Raw genomic sequence first — 22,098 nt, forward strand, 5'->3', positions numbered from 1 at the left:
CCAGCTATATTTAGACTGCCAGAAGTGAACTAACTGTAACATGATTTATAATCTTAAGTCCAGGGAAATGATATTACTAATTAAATCGTGAAACATTAGGCAGGCTGTCAAGCACAGATATATTTAAAGTCGTAACAGCCCTTGCCTATTTGTAAAGTGTTTGCATATTAAATGATTCTAGTGAAACTGTTTCTATTTATCAGACCAAGTATAAAGTGTTCATTACCAAGGCATCTGCAAACAAGACAGACCATCTAAGATAAACCCAAGCCCAAGAGAGCAATTTCTCCTTCATTTCACATTTTCCATTTCTCTACAGCCCTTCTGTGAATCTGAGCTCCACCCAGTTTTGGAGTCAGCCATTTCAAAACTTGGCAACTTCTAGAAGCGAAAGTGCATGATAACGTGAGGCAGAAGGAAGAGATAGAAGCAGCAGAGCCTAGATGCCTATATCATGCTGGGTTCATTCTCAAAATACTAACCCTGCCTGTCCCATTCCACAGATGAGAAAACCAAAACAGAGATGTGAAAAGAAAAAAGTATTCTCATTTATGGCCTGGCTAACAAGGGGCAGAACGTGTGGAACTGAGGACTCTCTGATGCTGATGTTAGTGGTCCTTTGAGGCCAATTTCACTTTCTGGGAGGAAACTTTTCCTCCCAGGCTCTCTACCTTTATACCTATTGAAATTCCTAAGTTTGATGATAAGAAAGGGCTTCCCAGGTGGCGCTCATGGTTAAGAACCTGCCTGCCAATGCAGGAAACATAACAGGTGCAGGTTCAATCCCTTGGTTGGGAAGATCCCCTGGAGAAGAGCCTGGCAACCCACTCCAGGAATCTTGTCTGGAAAATGGCATGGACAGAGGAGCCTGGTGGGCTATAGTCCATAGGGTTGCAGAGACAGACACAGCTGAAGCAATTTAGCACGCATGTAGCATGATGATAAGAAAACTAAGAAAAATGAGTAGATGAAGGTGTCAATGCTCTGCAGAGATGGTCACATTCATGAGTTAAATTCTTGTAAGGGATAAATGTCTCAATTCAAGAGTGATGAAAACTTTTTGGGTTTGGGGGTCTAACAGATCTTTTGTCCTACTGCCAGGGCACACAGAGAACTCCTCAGCTCTAGGTATCCTCATCTTTAAAGTGGGATAATGATACCTATATCAACAGAGTTTAAGAAGATTAAATGGAGATAATTTTTAGATATCTACAAGAAGGCAAAGGAAAGGGCACAGCGGGAGAGAGTAGGACTTCTCTACATTTCCTAAATCATATTCATATGTTTGCTTGTTCTCTGCTTGAAGATGGCCTTAAATATTGCATATTCTACAAATTTTGGCAAACATGATAGGCACATCCTGCCTCAGCACATAGTATTATATTGAACATAATAAAATTGTGGTTTAAGATGAAAGGCTTGAAAATCAAGTTAAATAGAATACTCAAGCCTTAATTGAAGTACCAAAATGATTGCTTTAAAATCTCTTTATCTTGCTTTGTTACTTTGCTATCTGGTTTTGAAGGGAAGGAAGCTGCCAGCTGACCTAACTTATACTCTAACAGCTTTCTGTCATTGTTGCAAATGTGTAGACAGATACCGTCTCTTATCCTGAGAGTGTTAGAGAATCACAGTAAATTACATGCACGGAGGTGAAGAAAGGTCTTTGGCATTAAATCCCAGGCTGGGACTTCGTCTTCATCCCATATGGATTGTTAGCATGCCAAATTCAAGACTACAAGCTATTCTTCATAATTAGATTTCGAAAACCTTTTTCTGATTTTTCTTTTCTGTAATCAGGATTTGCCACTTAAACCTGTAAATTGCAAATATATTGCCAGAGTCCATATCTGATCATTTTTTATATCTTCTCTAAGCTCCAGTGTAGAGGGGGGATTGCCTTTGTTTTCAGTGTCACATTTGGGTGGCTTTAAATTGCTAACCCTGATGTGAGTGAACAGAAGAGGGAAAAAGAAGGATGCACCACTCTTTCGTCCTTTGGCATGCAGGATCCAACCCAAGCTCAGTGCTGAATTGCCAAGTCTCTGGCTCCACCTGTCTTAGCCTGAACTGCCACCACTTTGCTGTTTAGTCTTCACTCAATCACTTGTTCTCTGATTCTTTCACATGAAATGACTGCCCTTTGGCCTGATCATGTAATACCATATAACTTTTGATAATGAAAGGAATGCATTTATTTCTTGTGCTTGAAAATGATGCATAAACTGAGACCCATCTGGACCAGCCAGGAAATCTGATCAATCGACCTCTGCAAATCTCCTGTTTAGTATCCTCCAGGCCCTTCAACACTGATCGTGAGTCCCAGATTCTTTTTTTTTTTAATTGGGGATATAGTCACTTTACAATATTGTGTTAGCTTCTGTTGTACAATAGGGTGAATCAGTCATATGTATACATATGTTCCTGTCCTTTCAGACCTCCTCTCGCCTATCCCATCCATCTAGGTCATCACAAAACACCAAGCTCCCTGTACTATATAGCAAGTTCCCACCAGCTATCTAAGTTTTTATATCTAATCTTATCTAATCTTGTCTTTTTTTTTTTTTTTTGGTATGATTCTGTTCTTACGTACTTTGAATGGATGCATTAGCTCACCAATCAGGTTTCTAACCTCAAAATAGAGATTTTCCTCCTTGAGTACCTACTGATGCTATGGAATGGTCCAAGTAGATAGTCAAACTCTGAATAGATAAATGCATCAATTAAAACTCTTTAGATGGCTACCTCTCTTTAGTAAATGGGAAAAAATAAAGGTGATAATTGTGATAATGGTAGCAACACCCAGAAGTATAAAAATTCCAAGAATAATATTCTCATAAACATTTGTAGCAACAGCTGTTTTTGACGTTGCTCTTCTTTAGAAAAATCTGAAAAGGAGCACTCTAGAATTACCCTATTTTCTGGTAATACGAGTGGTTGTATTTCAGTGAAAGGAACATTGACCCAAAGATGTTAGTTGACTTGACTTATAATCCTGACCCTGATGAAATAACTCTGTGATCTTAAATGTGTCACTTCAAGTGGATAAAGCCCCCACTTTTCTGATCTATAAATTGAGTTAATAAAGCAGTTTTTTCTTCCTCTAAATCACAGCCATCCTGTGATAAGGCATTTGATACTATAACTTCATTAAAATCATGCTGTATGTAAGAATGATTTCATTCTTCATCCTGTATAGAAACGCCATGAAGTGCTTAGCACACAAGATTGTGAAGTCTTGTCAACAATCTTAGGTCATATGTATCACCAGATCCACCTGCAGCTAAGGAAATGGAGATGAAGAAGGATTAAATAAGTTGATCAAGTTACTAACTGCTGGAACTGGGAGTCAAGGTTCATCTGGCTCTATAATCAGAAATTGAATCGTGTCGTGGCTCCAGCAAATCTAATGATTTCTCAATGGGTGATTGGGAGGTAATATATCAGAAACTGATCTTATGATTCATTAAGCATAAGTGGCTCCATGAAGATTCCATCCAAATGTTTTAGAGTAGTACAGCTGTAAGACATTGGTTTTATTTCTCCACTGAGAAAAGTGGGTAGTTTCTATGTAGGAGTTAAAAGAAAGACTTTTCTAGGAAGAAAACCCTCATGGGTATGCCATAAGCTTTCATTGGTTTGCATATTTTTCATTCCCACTACATGATCTTTAGAAAGAAATAGACCCTTCTTGGGAAGCCCCCCTTTTACAGTAGCAAGAACAAGAGCAGTATTTTATTTAGCTTCCTGTTTTTGCATTACACAATGTACATGCCATGGTTGTTTATCAAGAATGGATGAAAACTCCTCTCCAGGTAAGACCTCAAAGAGGTATGGGAAGACATGTATTAATGGATATCTATTTAGTCTATTGAACATGTTGCCATTCTATTGAGGAGAAGGATTATACAGGATGCCCTGATCTACCTTGGTCTTGGAGAGTTAAAAGAGAATATTTAAATGTGCTACAGCAGCACCATTAGGTTTAATAGGAGCCCATTTTCAGATTATACCTGAGCAGAAAATATATATATAAATCTCTCCCATACAATGCTCAGAGAGAACTCTGCCACAGAGCTTGGGGTCAGAGAACACAAAAATAGGAAGGTAAAGCCAGAGAGAACTAGGAACAGCAGCAGCCCCTCCCAGAATCAGCCAAGGACTCCAGAAATATCAGTGATCAACAGTCAGGAGAAGAAAGAGGAATGTATCCTAACTTAAAGGAGGCCACAGGCTGAACCTCAAGCGTGTCCTTTCTTAGACTACATGATAAATAACAGTTACCTTGGTCCTTAGTGGAAAGCTCTAGAGATGAAGCAGAGCCCATGCTTCTTCTGAAGTTTGCTGACATAAGAACTATAAGACCATTGTAGGCAGGGCTCAGTACAGTAAATAAGCATGTTCTTTCCAAATCTTTCTGCTGGCTTCAGGAAGTGCAGAGCTTCATGAATGACTGGTACTATTATAGATATTCAAGTTAGATATTGTTAGATATTTGAGTGAAATGAACAATGCTCAACCATTAGGAGTCAAGATTTTCTTGCATAGATATGCAAACATTCCCTATGGAATACGGTCTTACTATGATGTGCATTTACCTGGCAATGTTACAAAATATACTTCCAAATGGGTTCTGACTATACCATGAGAATAATTCCATGAGGTAAACAAAATCAACCTTATTAAGCTCATTTTACAGATCAGAAATTTGGTTAATGATTTTTACTCCCATGGCTCTCTGTTGGAAGACTGAGGGAATGAAAAGTGTTCACCAAACTAGAAGCCATCCTGAAGTCAAAAACTGAGGCAATCTGCTTCATAAAATCAATGGGTTGGTTTATTATAGGGTAACTTACAGAGTGGGAACAGAATCTGGTGGATAACAGTCCAGAAGCTATACTCCATATTGCTGAGGGACCATTGGGACAAATTTATGGTTAACCTGGGAAAGACTGAAGACAAGAGTAGAAGGGAGTGACAGAGGATGAGATGGTTGGATGACATCACCAACTCAATGGACATGAGTTTAAGCAAACTCCAGGGGATAGTGAAGGACAGGGAAGCCTGGCATGCTGCTGTTCATGGGGTCACAAAAAGTCAGGCACAACTAAGCAGCTGAACAACTAGTCTCTTGGGTGCCAGGAACATACTAGCAAAGGTCTTCATCATTGCCTGGGGAATAACACAGCCTAGAGGCCATCTGGTCCTAATGATTATTAAACAGTGCCTGTTATCTACAAAGCCTTTGACAACAGAGAAGTGGTTTAGTGCACAGTACAGTCCTGGGTAGAGTCAACAGAAAGACAGAAGGAAATATAAGGACCCAAGGTGGTGTTAGTTATGCTACCAGCCACACACACTATCCAAATATTCAAGCTACACAAACATTAAATCATTGTGGTAATATAACAGTAATAATGCTAATAGAACAATGCTATCAATAACTAATATTTAATGAGCACTCACTATGCATTAGGCACTCAACTATCATCTCAACTTCTGACTTATAAAACATAAATTTTACAATTTCTCAACCCTAAATGGGAGACATAATTACCATCCCATCACTTCACTGGGTTGGTGACAGTTAGATGCACCTACACTGTATGGTAGGGTGCTTTTGCATGTTAAATAGTAAGTGTTCGTTTATCAGCCTATCATCTGGATAAATCAGTTCCTTTCTGCAGCTTACCAAGCCACCCACATTCAGCACCTCCATCTGTTTAGATTTCTCCATCTAGTTTCTTAATAACAGTACCTAAAACATGACTAATAAGAATAATAATAATAGTGCATTTCTTCTGTTGTGAAAACCTGTCTCACTGACAAAGTATTTTAAATGTTTGATCTATAATATATCCCTGGTATATATTAATCATAATTCTCATTTTTTAGATAAGATAGTTAAGCTTTGCTGCTGCTGCTGCTGCTGCTAAGTCACTTCAGTCATGTCCGACTCTATGCAACCCCATAGATGGCAGCCCACCAGGCTCCTCCATCCCTGGGATTCTCCAGGCAAAAACACTGGAGTGGGTTGCCATTTCCTTCTCCAGTTAAGCTTTAGACCACTGACTTTTTTAACTCATCCAGTAGCAAAGCGAGACTCACAGGAGATTTTTTTTTTTTTCATTTCACTCCATAGCTACTTCTGCTTCAAGTGACTGTCCCTCTTTTTTCCAAGCCTTTTTTGTCCATATGTCTTCTTCAAAGCCTCTTACAACAACAGCTTCTGCAATGCTCCCTGCTGTCCTGAGGGAATCTGAGTTCCTGAACAATTTAAAGGAAGCTCTCCTACAGTGATTATCTCTTGTTCTATTTCTCTCTAAAGAACATGCTTATGCAGGTGGGAGCCAAGTGGTCAGGCTGCCATGGTGCTCTTTCTACAGGAAATGTTCTTCTGTTTATCTTGCTAGAGTATTAGAATAGTCAGTTCAAGTGTCTCCTCTCTTTGGAAGCCCAAAACCACTTCATCCAGCACTTCTCTCTCTGGGTCTGACCTGTTTCCAGCACTGATTTTTAGTAAAACATGGGCAGTGCTTGCTTTCCCCCATATCATGACCCATCTGTCCCACCCAGCATACTTGGGATCCTAAAGAGCTCAGAACACAACTTGGTCATGCCTGTGTAACCATAGCCTAGCTCAGTAGATGCAAACCTACAGTCAATCATTACTATTATTATTTTTGGCTCCATCAGGTCTTAGTTGTGGCTCTTGGGATCTCCATTGTGTCATGGAGGATCTTTCTTTGTGATGCATGGATTCTGTAGTTGTGGCATGTGGACTTGGTTGTTCTATATCATGTGGGATCTAATTCCCCAACCAGGGGTCAAACCTGCGTCCCTTGCACTGTAAGGTGTATTCTTAATCATTGAATCATCCGAGAAGTCCCTACAGTCAGTTTCTGAGTGAATGAATACAAAAAGAAAATCTGTTGCCTGTGTTACAGGGCAGAATGTCTACCGCTTCTGTAAAGCAGCTGTGCCCTGATGGGAGTTGAAGTGGCTAAAGAAGCCACCTCTTTTTTGGTGCATCCTTAATTGCTGTTCTTTCCTGCAACATTACCAGCATAATGTGCTAATTCTTCCTCCGTGTCATCTGAACACATTTTTAAATGTATGTGGAGCCTAATCCTCATTCCTCTCATTTGTAAAGGCCAAAGTTGAGGTGTTGTGAAAGTCTCAGCTCATGCATCAGTGAGTTTCTTTGCAGTTCAATCCATGAGGCCATTAGTTACCTAATCTCACTCTCATTCTGTTCCTAGAGTAAAAGGGGAAAAAAAAATTCCAAGGATAGTGTGACTGTCTCTATTAAAGGGAAAGAAGAGTGAGATAATTAAGAAATATTTCCCAGACTAATTAGCCTATAGAAAAGAACAATCACAAAAATTATCAGTAAGCCTTGATTGACATTTGCATTAATGAACTTGAGTTCCAGACAGAAACTATGCAGTCTACTAATAAATATTAGTTTGGAAACAACACAACAATGGGTTCTTTTATATGGCACTCTCTTCTTCAGAAAGCTAGCTGTTAATAAAATATGCCCAGCAAGGGGTCTGGTACAATGCTATTTCTATCTCATAAAATCCATATTGTCTACTTCTAGTCAATAAAACTCACTATCTAATAAAACTCAATTGTGCATGATCCTGGGGCCCAGAAATTGTGGATAATTGAAATGAAAGACACAGAAATACAAATAATTTACTGTAGTCAATAGCCCTGATGATCCCTCCCTTTTGGCTTTTTTAAATATAGTTGCATTTATCAGCACTCTTTCCTAATCTCAGCATACATTATTCCTCAATACTCCCCAAGACCTGACCCCACCCCAAAACTCTATTCTCTGAGAAGAGGCATTATTTCTCAGAAAGATCACTGAACTTTATAATCAGTTACACTAAGCTTCAAATTGCCAGTCTAGTTCTTCCTGGTTGTGTGACCTGAGCTTTTACGCTAGAATTTCAGTTTCCTTCTTTGTATAATTGGGATAAGAATATCTACTGTACAGATTATTGAGACAACTGAAATAAATTGAAAGGGACAGTGCATGCCAACATAACTAGCACAATTCTCTATTCATTCTGCTACACTGGGCAAAGAAGCCCTGAGATCCTCAAGAGAAAGCAAACAGGGACCAAAAGTAAGAAACTAAGAGACCCTAAAAAACTCAGAAAGGATATAATTATTCTCTGTAACAAATGTAACAAATGGTCAGACTAAGTAACAAATGGCCAGACTTTTTAGGTTTTCTGTAGACTTATAACTGCAACATCTCTGAGGATTCATTCTGGCTGGAAAGTAAAAGTGTCAGTCATTCCTGCGTGTCTGACTCTTTGTGACCCATGGACTGTAGCCCACCAGGCTCCTCTGTCCATGGAATTCTCCAGGTAAGAATACTGGAGTGGGTAGCCACTCCCTTCTTCAGGGGATCTTTCTGACCCAGGGATTGAAGCTGGGTTTCCTGCATTGCAGGCAGCTTCTTTACCATCTGAGCCACCAGGGAAGCCCCCATTCTGGCTGGAGAGAGGGTGTTTCCCATATCAGCTTGAATGGAGGCTAAGTGTGTATCCAGAAAGCAATAGGAGCATTGGTAGCTGACAACTCAGTATCCCACCAAAGCTCAGTTATAGCAAAGAGAAGAGTCCTGGGAAACCTGTACTTCTTTGGACCTCAGTTTTACATGGAGGATGTAAGCTTGCCTCATCTCCCCTGTGCTTCTATTCGGTGGGTCAAAATGTTTGTTGGGGTTTTCTGTAAGATGCTACAGAAAACCTGAATGACTTTTTCAGCCAACCTAAGTATTACTGTTCAGTTACTAAGTCAGTTACTACTCTAAGACCCCATGGACTGCAGCATACCAAGCTTCTCTGTCCTTCGCTATCTCCCAGAATTTGTTTAAACTCATGTCCATTGAGTCAGTGACCATCTGACCATCTCATCCTCTGTTGCCACCTTCTCCTCCTGCCCTCAGTATTCCCAGAATCAGGGTCTTTTTCAATGAGTCAGCTCTTTGCATCACGTGGCCAAAGTATTGGAGTTTCAGCATCAGTCCTTCCAGTGAACATTCAGAGTTGATTTCCTTTAGGATTGACTGGTTTGATCTTGCTATCCAAGGAACTCTCAAGAGTCTTCTCCAGCTTCACAGTTCAAAAACACCAATTCTCCAGTGCTCTGTCTTCTTTATGGCCCAACTCTCACATCCATATGTGACTACTGGTATAGCCAATATTATACATGTCTATACTGGATGAGGAAGGATGGACTTGAAGAGAGAGAAGAAAAACTGAATGAGCAACTCAAATGGTCATAAGAAGAACTTCTATTTATCAAAGTAATATCTATTTCCTTTGAAATGGCAAATACTATTTCTCCCTGAGCAGACTTTAAGTGTGTCTCACCATCTAGCTGTTTCCACTTCTACTCCTTTCTCTATACCTACTATCACCAACATTTACATGGAGATCTACACCTCTACCCACGTTTTCATCCATATTACCATCATTCTCTCCACTAAAAATTAGGTGTGGAGACCTAGGGATTTTGAATTCATTTTTCTGTTTTGCTTCATTTCTGGAGTGTTTACACAGACTGTGATTCTTGCCTGGTCTTGTAATGGAAGTTGCTCATTGCTGCATAAACTTTATTCCAATTTCATCCTCTAAAGCTAGGACATTCCCAACCTCCTTTGTGTAGGCTTATTGATAGCCCTGATCTTTATTCATCATGCAATTCTCTGAACTCTTGCATAATATATTACTGTGGCAATGATGAACCCTAAATCTATATGAACTAACAAAAGATGTGGAGTTTGAAATTGTGTCACCCAAATCATCCAGGACATGCAGTCTTCACACTTAAGACTGTGATGCCTCATTTTCAATTAAATATCATTCCCAGCAATCCCACTGCTGGGCATACACACCGAGGAAACCAGAATTGAAAGAGACACATGTACCCCAATGTTCATCGCAGCACTGTTTATAATAGCCAGGACATGGAAACAACCTAGATGTCCCTCAGCAGATGAATGGATAAGAAAGCTGTGGTACATATACACAATGGAGTATTACTCAGCCGTTAAAAAGAATTCATTTGAATCAGTTCTGTTGAGATGGATGAAACTGGAGCCGATTATACAGAGTGAAGTAAGCCAGAAAGAAAAACACCAATACAGTATACTAACACATATATATGGAATTTAGGAAGATGGCAATGACAACCCTGTATGCAAGACAGGGAAAGAGACACAGATGTGTATAACGGACTTTTGGACTCAGAGGGAGAGGGAGAGGGTGGGATGATTTGGGAGAATGACATTCTAACATGTATACTATCATGTGAATTGAATCGCCAGTCTATGTCTGACGCAGGATGCAGCATGCTTGGGGCTGGTGCATGGGGATTACCCAGAAAGATGTTATGGGGAGGGAGGTGGGAGGGGGGTTCATGTTTGAGAATGCATGTAAGAATTAAAGATTTTAAAATTTAAAAAAATAAATAAATAAATAAATAAAAGGAAAAAAAAATAAAAAATAATAAAAAAAATAAAATAAAATAAATATCATTCCCATTTTTTTCATCTTGTAGTCATCTGAGGCTCTCAAGGATGAGGCCACGGCTACTCCATCATACGCAGCCCCAGTGAGTGTGTGTGTTGTCACTTCAGTCATGTCCGACTCTTTGTGATGCTATGGATTGCAGCCTGCCAGCCTCTTCTGTCCATGGGGATTCTCAAGGCAAGAATACTGGAGGGGGCTGCCATGCCTTCCTCCAGGGCTTCTTCCTGACACAGGGACTGAACCCGAGTCTGTCACATCTACCTGTACTGGGACGTGAGTTCGTTACCACGAGTGCCACCTGGGAAGCCCATGTGGCCCCAGAGCTGTAGCTGAATCAGAGATGCCCGAAAAATGGTCTTAAGACTTCATGTTTTAAACTTTTTCATTACTGCAGCCATAGAGTGAACAGAAGTGGAAGACAAACTAACATGGGTGGGGAGTGAAATAACTAGTGCTAACCATAGGACTAAGGAGCTTCCCTGCTGGCTCAGTGGTAAAGAATCTCCTTCTTCAGATTCTCCTAAAGAATTTCCCAGAAGACAGGTTTGATCCCTGGGTCAGGTAGATCCCCTGGAGAAGGAAATGGCAAACTACTCCGGTATTCTTGCCTGCAAAGTCTCATGGACAGAGGAGCCTGATGGGCTATAGTCCAAGGGGTTGCAAAAGAGTTGGACATGATTCAGCTACTAAACAATCACCACCACAAGACTAAAGTGTGTGTGTGTGTGTGTGTGCGCACACATATGTGTGAAATCCACAAAGTCAAGTTAACTCTGGAACTGGCTGACTGGGAGCAGTGGAATCCTTCCGTATACATTGATTAGATTAACTGTCACATCCTCCAGGCAGTGTCCCTGCATCAGGAAAGCTCTGGCAACTGTCAATAACATGCTCCTTGCTCTTTAACCATGGTATATGCTATTTTGTCGTGAAGAGCCAGACATGACTGAGCAACTGAACTGAACTGATGCTATTTTGTGTTTTGAGGTTGTACCATTCCCAACTGCTTTAGGTCTTAGAAATAGCATTCTCTAAGAGATGACCCCTTCCTATCTAGACTAAATAATATGTCCCTGCCCTGAGTTATCCCATTTATCACTTTTTCCTTTCACATAACACATATTATGTTCTGTGTATACACCCGTCTTCTTTACCAGAGCATGATTCCAAGAGCTAGATGGCCCTTTCCATCTCCACCCTTCACTGCATAGAATAGGCGTGGATGCAGCATTGCGGTTCCATCAGTGTTTTTAAATGTTTGAATAAATATATGAATAAATAAAGCTACCCATTACACTTTTATATCTCTTTTTCTTTATTTTATTTAAAATTTGCTTTCCACGTTAATTTTAATTGGATTTTATCTTCATATAAGTGAGAAAAGAGAGTAAAGAAAGGGAAAGCTTCATTTTGGCTGGATCTACATAAGACTTGGTATGGAAAACAACTCTGCCAACCCAGTCTTTTGACCTTAAATTGCAAAACATAAATTCTGAGCTTATTCTCCAGTTATGTGGATATCATGGCTTAGAATCCAATTACATAAGTGAAGCCCAATTCTAGAGAAATTTTCATTATCAATACTCATGTGTTGAAAATAAAACATTGCTGTTTTGGATTTTTTTCTTAAGGATGGAATTAAAACCCATGTCTAACTGTAAGGTGCTTACATTCTAGTAAGGAGAGATGGATATATATATATATATATATATATATATATATGTGTGTGTGTGTGTGTGTGTGTGTGTGTGTGTGTGTGTGTGTGGTGTGTGTTTGCCAGGTATAGAAATAGTGTCATCAGCAGCAGTAGAGATCAGGATGAATTTGTACTTTCAGTGAACAGATGGCTAGGCTTGCATATGTGGAGAAATTTGTGGCCATTCTGGGTGAAAGAAATTACAAGATCATGGTCACCCAGGGTCTTGTAGCCTGGAGATTGATGCTGTTTTGCTGAAGTAAACAGTCTGTGGAGAAGGGCACTAGGTCATAAACCAGGAGGTAAGCCAAAAGGATGCCCAGCCAAGGCTTTCTCTACCGTGTTTGGTATTTGGGGACAATTCAGTTTTGCTGGATTTCCTGGAGAAGTTCAGAGCAGTGAGCACAGATTTCCTCAGAAAAACAAACAATTAAAAAATGCTAGATAAAAGAGACACATTAGAGATTATTCATGACAGATAGGGCTTCCCTGGTGGCTCAGAGATTAAAGCATCTGCCTGGAATGCGGGAGACTTGGGTTCAATCCCTGGGTCGGGAAGATCCCCTGGAGAAGGAAATGGCAACCCACTCCAGTACTCTTGCCTGGAGAATCCCATGAAGGGAGGAGCCTGGTAGGCTACAGTCCATGGGGTGAGGAAGCCTAGGGCAGAAAGCTGGCGAAGCAGAAGCCCCTCCCCCTTGCCTGTGGCTGCATCTCACAGGTGTTTGCGGTCAGAGGTGGAGAAACCCAGATCCTGACTAAAGGCAGAGTATCCCTGGGCTCCTTTTCCTTTGCATCTGCAAGTGTTCCTCCTACACAACAGCAGGTGAGGGCAGAGAGGCCAGCACACAGTAGGGCCCACAGGTTCTTAAACATATTTGTGTCATGATTCATACATCAAAACTGTTTCTTCATTCAGGATGCTTAGAATGACTCAACCCTCCTATCCTGGAGGACCTCACATTCTTAATGGAGCTATATTGAGTGAAGTTTTAGTATGGAGCCTAACACACCAATGTGAAGGGGCCATGGCTTTTAGAAATAAGTATACGAGCCTTTAGGGTCCTCCCAGGTGGCACTAGTGGTAAAGAACCTGCCTACCAAAGAAGGACTAATAAGAGATGCAGGTACTATCCCTGGGTTGGGAAGATCCCCTGGAAGAAGGCATGGCAATCCACTCCAGTATTTTTGCCTGGAGAATCCCATGGACAGAGGAGCCTGGCAGGCAATGGCCCATAGGGTCACCCAGAGTCAGACAGGATTGAAGTGACTTAGTAACAGAAGCATATGTGCCATTTCATATAGACCGTAAACTTCATTTTTGTTTTCACCTAATTATTTCACTAAGATTCCCTACTTTATCTTTTTTAACCTTTTATTTTATATTGTTATATAGAATGGCTACCCACTCTAGTATTCTTGCCTGGAGAATTTCATGGACAGAGGAGCCCAGCAGGCGACGGTCCATGGGGTTGCAAAGAGTTGGACATGACTGAGCCATTAACACACATAGTTAATTTACAGTATTGTGTTAGTTTCAGGTGTGGCTAAGTGATTCAGTTATGCATATATCCCCTCTTTTTCAGACTGTTTCCTCATATAGATGATTATAGAATATTGAGTATAATTCTCTGTGTTATATGGTAGACCCTTATTGGTTGTTTTGTATATCCCCCGTCCCTGGGATTCTCCAGGCAAGAATACTGGAGTGGGTTGCCATTTCCTTCTCCAATATAATTTTATATATATATATATATATATATATATATATATATATATATACACATCCATATATATGTGTGTGTGTGTGTGTGTGTGTTAATCCCAAACTCCTAATTTATCTCTCCCCCCACCACATTTTCCCTTTAATAACTGCAAGTTTGTTTTCAAAGTCTATGAGTCTGTTTCTGTTTTGTAAATAAATTTATTTGTATAAGTTCATCCTTCAACTGCCACACATTGAACCTTCCACTAAACCAGCAGTCTCCGAGAACCTAGAGCTCCAGGATAAGCTGTGCTCTACTCTCAAAACCAAATTGAAGAATTCGTCCCTGAGGTTGAAAGAAAATCTATTTGATTTGGTTACTGACAGAAGAATAAGTGGCTCTATTACTCCTCTCTAATCTCTTAAGAAGGTGTAGAGGAGCCCACATGATCTGAGCCTCTCCAGTTGCTAACCCTCCAGTCTCTGTCTCTCTCCTTCTCTCTTATACACACTCAGCTCTGTATCAGCCTTCTTGAATAACTCATGATTCTACAAGGAGTTATGCTCCACCCACTGCCATCAGCTTTTGCATAGACAACTGTTCCTCCCTAGAACACTTCTTGCCTCTTCCTTCCAAGACACCATTGATGCTATTTATTATATTGAGACAAAGATAGATTTTCTTACACTTCAATCCTACAACTGTTCAGACTTTATTTCTTCATAGAAATAAACCTCTATGGTAACTGTCCATTCACTTGTTTTACTTTTTCTGCTATAAGACTATGAGCTACTCCTAAGCAAAGGCCATGATTTTTATTTCTAACCAAGACATTCTGGGACTTCTCTGGTGGTCCAGTGGAAAAGAGTCTGAGCTCCCAGTGCAGCAGGCCCAAGTTTGACCCTTGTTGGGGAATTAGATTCCACATGCTGCAACTAAAGAGTTCATATGCCATAACTAAAGATCCCATGTGCCATAGCTAAGACCTGGTGCAGCCAAATAAATAAATAAATATACTTTTTAAAAAAATAAATTCTAGTATCTTTATAATAGGATAAACAGTGGTGAATAAGGTATTTGATAGAAATCTCCCTGTTTCCAGAACTACAACACTCACCCGTGAGTATGCACACACACACACACACACACACACACACACACACACACAGGTCTAACAGCTGAAAAAAAATCTCCAAAATGCCATCTGCTCACCCTCAAGCTACTGAACAAATAATTATTCCCATTTGAAAGATGTTAAAGAGAAGTTGATATAATCTCCTAGAGCAGGCCCAGCCCTGGACAAAGCAGTGGTACAATTTGCTTTGAGAACTCACCTATGTTGGTGTAGCCTTCTTCAGATGACTTTCACCTCCTCTCTGGAAGGTGAATGGGGTCTCAGTGCTGACACCTAGAGATCCTGTATTTATCACGGAGAAAACTTCAATATGCTCATGTATAGGGTGTTCCAGAGAGTGGCAAAGAAGATTCTGGTCTATATCTACTTCCTTTGGCTTCTTATTAGGACTTGGTATTGCTGAATAGATATATTTGAGAATTCTGTGCCCAATCACTGTCATTAATCACAAGAAAGAATTGACATTTTCAAGTATCTGTAGTGGATTTTGAGCTTTGAATTTCATGGGAAGAATTGAAATATGATAAATATTGATAACTGTAAATAACAGGCAGCTGGCAAAAATTGTCACTGCTGGCATGTTGAGTTACACAATTAAAAAATAATTCATGAGCAGTATTTCATTTTATCCACAGAATGGCCCAGTTAAAGCAGGTGAGACAGAGGCCACTATTTCATTAACAATGAGAAATGACATCAAGGCGCAAAGAGGAAGAGCCAGGTATTTGAAGTCAGGAGGTTGGTGCCAGCTCTCTTGACACTAGGGCAGATGTACTTTCCAGAAGCTGCCACTTCAGTTCAGATCCTAGCTGCTAATGTCCAGATGCCTAATGTGCCCAAATCATTCACACCACTGTTTTGTTCTAAAATGCAACACTCACACACACACTTCCTCTCCCGATGTTTCCTAAACAAGAGGTAGGACACAAGTATATGAGAAATTTTTCAAATCAAATTCAACTTCTTTCAGTGCGAAGGACCTGACCACTCCAGCCATTTCACCTAGGAGTTCCTCTTCTAAAAATTTACTTTAGATAAAGAGCCAAGGGCGCAGATTTTGATGTTCATCTCAGAATTAGGAAAGTCAATATTTGAAAACAAACTTTGACATTAGAAGAACACTCAGAGAATTTATGTTGTATCCGTAGACTGGTATCTTGGGAAGCTGTCAAAATTCTCACTTGCAAAGAATATTTCACAAGATGTGAGATGTTTGTGACATAAATCTAAATATATACATTAAGAATAAATAAGAATGAAAACTATGTCAAATTGTTATTAGTAGGCATCTTGAATCATACACATATGGATGATTTTGTTGTCTTTGTTTTAGTCATAATATTTAAAAATAAATGTATTTGAGTAATAAAAATTAAGATTTATTAGTAAAAATAATATACAATGTATCTTTTCATTTAGTGTGCTGTGTTGAGTTCCTCTTATAGCCACTATTCTAAGGGGCTAAAATGCACCAGTCTCTACCTTGTGGAGCTCACATTCGTGTGGGTGGGAGGTTGGAGAGACACAAGTTTGATAATAAGCATAAACATGCCAAATAAATGACATGACATTTCTTCATTTAACAAACAGTTTATAATGCTTTCTCTGTGCCAGCTGATGCTCTAATTAGAAGGTGACATTAAAAAAAGAAGAAAAAAAAACCATATAGGATACAGAGCTTACAGGCAAAGGGTGAGTTGCAATTTTAAATAAGATGAGCAGAGGAGAGCTCATTATTGACAGGGTAGCCTTTGAACAAAGTCACAGAAGAGGTAACAGCCTCAGTCAAAACAGTCCCTTATTTGAAATCTTGGGGCCAGGTTTGTTTTCAGAATTTTTCAAAATTTAGAGAAGAAATTACAAGCATGTACTGTTAACTATACTTCAGTGGGGCCCAAGGCAGTGCTCTTTATCAAAGGCATTGCTATTGTTGCAGGGCAGCATAGGAATATTCACACAAAGTGGTATCTATCAAGAATATATTTGTTGTTTTTGTTCAGTCGCTAAGTTGTATCAAACTCTTTGCGACACCATGGACTGTAACATGCCAGGCTTCCCTGTCCTTCACTAGCTCCTGGAGTTTCCTCAAATTTATGTCCATCGAGTCAGTGATGCCATCCAACCATCTCATCCTCTGTTGCCCTCTTCTCCTCCTGGACTCTATTAGCCCACATCAGTTCAGGTTTGGTTTCTCCACTAAATATGTTTCAGGGAATAATCGTTTAATTTCAAGCCTTTTTGGATTTCAGAAACACAAACAAGGGTCAGTAAGATTTAGTGATACTCTGCAATCTGAGATAACCTTTCATATTTATTGTTATCATGGTGTTCCCCTCTTGCTCCATGTGCCTTCTGATATTGATACAGCTCAAAGATAGACTTGGAATAGTTCAGATGTTAGTGGATGGTGTGGGTTACTTACTGCCTGCGCTGATGAGCTATCTCCAGAAATCCAAATGGCCCAGGCTTTCCTACCAGAGGGAATTCCTGCTCTGCAATGAGACTTAGGGTAGCTTACTCCTGAATGTTCCTCCACTGTAAGAAAATGCCAGTCCATTAAGGTATAAATATTTTGCATAATCTCCTGATAGCCATCTTGTGTGCATACTCAGTCATTCAGTCATGTCTGACTCTTTGTGAACCCACAGACTATAGCCTGCCAAGGCTCCTCAGTCCATAGGATTTTTCCAGCAATAATACCACTGAGACAGCTGGGTATTCTGATGGCCATCTTAAACAGCAACTATTCCAAAGGCAATGCACTAGCATGGATACACTTGAGAGATGAATAAAATCCACGCTTTGTATTGTGAACATGATGCTGGTACATGTAAGGGATTCATTAAGTATGAGTTGAGAAAATATTTGAATAAATGAAGATGCCTGGCTGCGTGCTCATCCACATGTACTGCTCACTCCTTGCCCCACTCCAGAGTCTCTCAGGTGAAGTGCTTCATGTTTTCAAGTGTTCTAAGCTACACTGAATGCTTTCAAATATTCTCAGTTTGTTTTGGCTTACATATTCCAAAAGCTAATTAAAAAAATACTTCACCATGGAAATGTCACACTGGCATGAGGCAGACTTTGTTCTGTTTTTGTTCTGTGCTGTATTCTCAGGTCCTTAAACTGTGCCTATAAAACAGTAGACATCATATATATATTTATGTATATATATATATATATAACTTTCAGAAGCAACATACACACACATATATGTAATTATGTACACATGGAATTATAACTGTATTTTATTATATCTACAATTCCATATATATATGGGAGTCAAGAATATTACCATAGTTGCCCTTAAACACTCTGAATTCCTATAAAATTGAGGGCAAATATGCTTTTCTATTTTTTTGGACTCCAGGTTAATTGTATAAGTTCAGCTCAGTTCAGTTGCTCAGTTGTGTCCAGCTCTTTACAGCCCCATGGACTGCAGCATGCCAGGCCTCCCTATCCATCACCAACTCCTAGAGTTTACTCAAACTCATGTCCTTTGAGTCAACGATCCCATCCAACCATCTTATCCTCTGTCGTCCCCTTCTCCTCCTGCCTTCAATCTTTCCCAGCATCAGGGTCTTTTCAAATGAGTCAATTCTTCCCATCAGGTGGCCAAAGTATTAGACTTTCAGCTTCAGCATCAGTCCTTCCAATGAATATTCAGGACTGATTTCCTTTAGGATGGACTGGTTGGATTTTCTTGCTGTCCAAGGGACTCTCAAGAGTCTTCTCCAGCACCACAGTTCAAAAATCAATTCTCAGTGCTCAGCTTTCTTTATAGTTCAACTCTCACATCCCTACATGACTACTGGAAAAAAATCAAAGCTTTGACTAGACAGACCTTTGTTGGCAAAGTAATGTCTCTGCTTTTTAATATGCTGTCTAGTTTGGGCATAACTTTTCTTCCAAGGAGTAAGCGTCTTTTAATTTCATGGCTGCAGTCACCATCTGCCGTGATTTTGGAGTCCCCCAAAATAAATTCTGTCACTGTTTCCATTGTTTCCCCATCTATTTGCCATGAAGTGATGGGACCAGATGCCATGATCTTAGTTTTCTGAATGTTGAGTTTTAAGCCAACTTTTCCACTCTCCTCTTTCACTTTCATCAAAAGGCTCTTTAGTTCTTCTTTGCTTTCTGCCATAAGTGTGGTATTATCTTCATATCTGAGGTTATTCATATTTTTTCTGGCAATCTTGATTCCAGCTTGTGCTTCATCCAGTCCAGCATTTCTCATGATGTACTCTGAATATAAGTTAAATAAGCAGGTTGACAATAGATAGCTTTAATGTACTCCTTTCCTGATTTGGAATCAGTCTGTCATTCCATGTCCAGTTCTAATTGTTGCTTCTTGACTTTCATACAGGTTAACTGTATACAGTACTTGTTTCCTTGGGACCCATCATGGCTGTGAGGGTCCCATTAAATTTATTTTTATTTCCAACCGGATCATCCAACCCTTCTCTAGTCAGTCTTTGCCATAAGTCCTATTCCACCCACTCCACTATACCATTCTTCCAGTCATGACATTATTTGGGGTCCTTTATATATTTCATTTTCATAAGTGAGTAAGGAGAAAATGTGAATGTTCAGACATTAAACCTTGATGCAAGAAGGAGAGGAAATAGTAGTTTGCTACTGTGTGATCCAAGGTCATGCCTGTTACAGAGCAAAGGAGCCTACAAAGAATCAAGCTTATTCCCATGACAGTGAAAATGGAGGTTAATATCACAAACAAGGTGGCTTCACGGTTGCATTACCTGGATTCAAAGCTCTTTAGGATGTGTAACCAGGGCAAATAGCCTAATTTTCTACATTACTTCTCCTTAGCTTAAAAAAAAAAATGTTCTTTGAACAAAAGGAAAACAAAACAAAATACCCTTTTCAAGGGCCACCGTGAGTTCTGGGAGCAGGCATAAAATGGACAAGGAGAATGCAGAGGAGAAATAATGCCATTGAGGCTGCAGGCTTTCCTTCCCCTCTGACAGCCCTGGCTGTGAAGTTAAACCCTGCAGTTTCTTCGGAGCCAAGAAGCATGGGACAGCTCACATCTGGCCAGGCTACCTGAGTGTTTTGTTTCTGACAGAACAGTCCCCTTGGCACTTGTGAGCAGCACAGGAACAGCTTCTTAACTTCCTGGACCACTCCTGCTGGTGATGATGGTCCTGAGTTTTGACTTTAGCTGCTGTCCAATTACCTCTCTCCTGGCAGTTGAAAATCTAAGCTTCTGTCTCTCTTACATCCTCTGCATCACTCCAAAACATCTTGGGAATGGTGAAGCAGGAGAAAAAATCCTTAATTCTGTTTATTTAAAATAAATACTATAGTGTGACTTCCTAGTGGTCTAGTGGTTAGGACTCTGCACTTTCGCTGCTGAAGGCTGTGGTTCAATCCCTGGTAGGGGAACTAAGAAAGACTCCATAAGCCACGTGGCAAGGCCAAAAACAAAGATAGCATGGAAAGTAAAGGATTTAATTCCCAAGCAAAACTTTTTTTTTTTTTACAAGGCCCTATGAAATGTATTTTTGATTTTAAATGAACAGAACTGGAAACTGCAAAGTATATGTTTGCTGTTATACCTAAATATATTAAAAAAATTAATACCTATTGTATTTGTCAATGTGCTAAACAAATTGAGACTTGAAATGCAGAGACACATGGTTTTAAACATGCCTAGGATGCAAGTACCTCAGCTTGTTTATTCATTGTGTGCGGCCATTAATTCCTTTACCCAATAAAAGTTATAACTACAAGCCAGGGGCTCTGCTGGTAACTTGCAAATGGCTATTGATAAGGATAATAGGAACATATAATCTAGAGACACTGGAATAAAGACTTGGGGTATTTATTGCTCAGGACCCCCACCCCCGTTCTGAAGGGCTCTCAGTTATTTTTATTGACACACCCAAATCTGTACAGTTATTTTAAGAGTATGTCTCAGGATTTCCCTGTTGGTTCAGTGGTTAAGATTCCACACTCCCAATGCAGAGGGGTCAGGTTCGATCCCTGATCGGGGAGTTAGATCCAGCATTCTGCAAATAAAAGATCCTGCATACCACAATGAAGATCCCACATCCTGCAGTTAAGACTTGGCACAGCCAAATACCTAAATTTAAGGGAAATTAATAATAAAAAGGATGTGCCTATTTAATACCTACTCCTTGCCCATGTATTTAGCTTTGTGCTGGGAATGCACATGTAACACACTCAGAATGTGGGAAGTGTCCCGAGGGCAGGTGGCACACGAGGAGTCCTAAGTTGAGGGCCAATTTAGTGTAGGATGTGATGCTGTACCTAAAATCTCATTCTGGGGCAGAGAAAAGAGGGTTCTAGGATGTAGAGAGAGCACATGACCAGAGCCCAAGGAAGAGACAGCCTGCCATGGGAAAAATTCAAGATAGCTACATCATTGAATACAGGGGGAGAGCAGTTCATTACAGGGAGTGAATTGATCTGGAGTTTGTGATAAGACTTGGGGCTGGTATTGGGAATTTGGGCTGTCTCATAAAAGCAATCCCACACCACGGCAGATTTGCAAACAGAGGACAGACAGAAACACATTCTCTCCCGTGTCCTTCAGATTCATCCTGCTCTGCCTGCAGGATGACTGTTCCTTCTCTGACCATCCTCCTGAGCTTTCTTTCAGGACTTGGTGGTGATGCTAACCTTGCGAGAAGGACTTGGGTGTGTGATGAACCACATTTAAAAATCTACTCTGCCACTTTCTGGATGTGAGATTTTAGACATCGCCTTGCAAAGATGTTCTTCCTTAATTGGGCCTCCTAATGGGTTACTAATTAAGTCTATGTTTCAACACTTTAAAAATGTTCTCCTCTGTTGTCGTTGTCATATGAATTTCAATTAAATGTCTTAACTCACTGGCCTTGGGCATTTAAGTGGATTGCCAAGATGAAGTCATTTAAACATATATATCTATTCCAAGACCGCTTATGTGAAAGATAACAAAGGAACTAGCTCTGTGAAGTTTTCCCATGGAGA

General features: G+C 40.1%; 1 protein-coding gene across 2 annotated transcripts in view; it reads left to right on the plus strand.

Moving 5' to 3' along the window:
- The window catches only part of CNTNAP5 (contactin associated protein family member 5), a 1,084,456-nt gene that overhangs the window by 112,727 nt on the left and 949,631 nt on the right, over positions 1-22,098 (plus strand). The window lies entirely within an intron of this gene.

This window comes from Ovis canadensis, chromosome 2, assembly GCF_042477335.2.
Source record: "Ovis canadensis isolate MfBH-ARS-UI-01 breed Bighorn chromosome 2, ARS-UI_OviCan_v2, whole genome shotgun sequence".
Taxonomy (NCBI): Eukaryota; Metazoa; Chordata; class Mammalia; order Artiodactyla; family Bovidae; genus Ovis; species Ovis canadensis.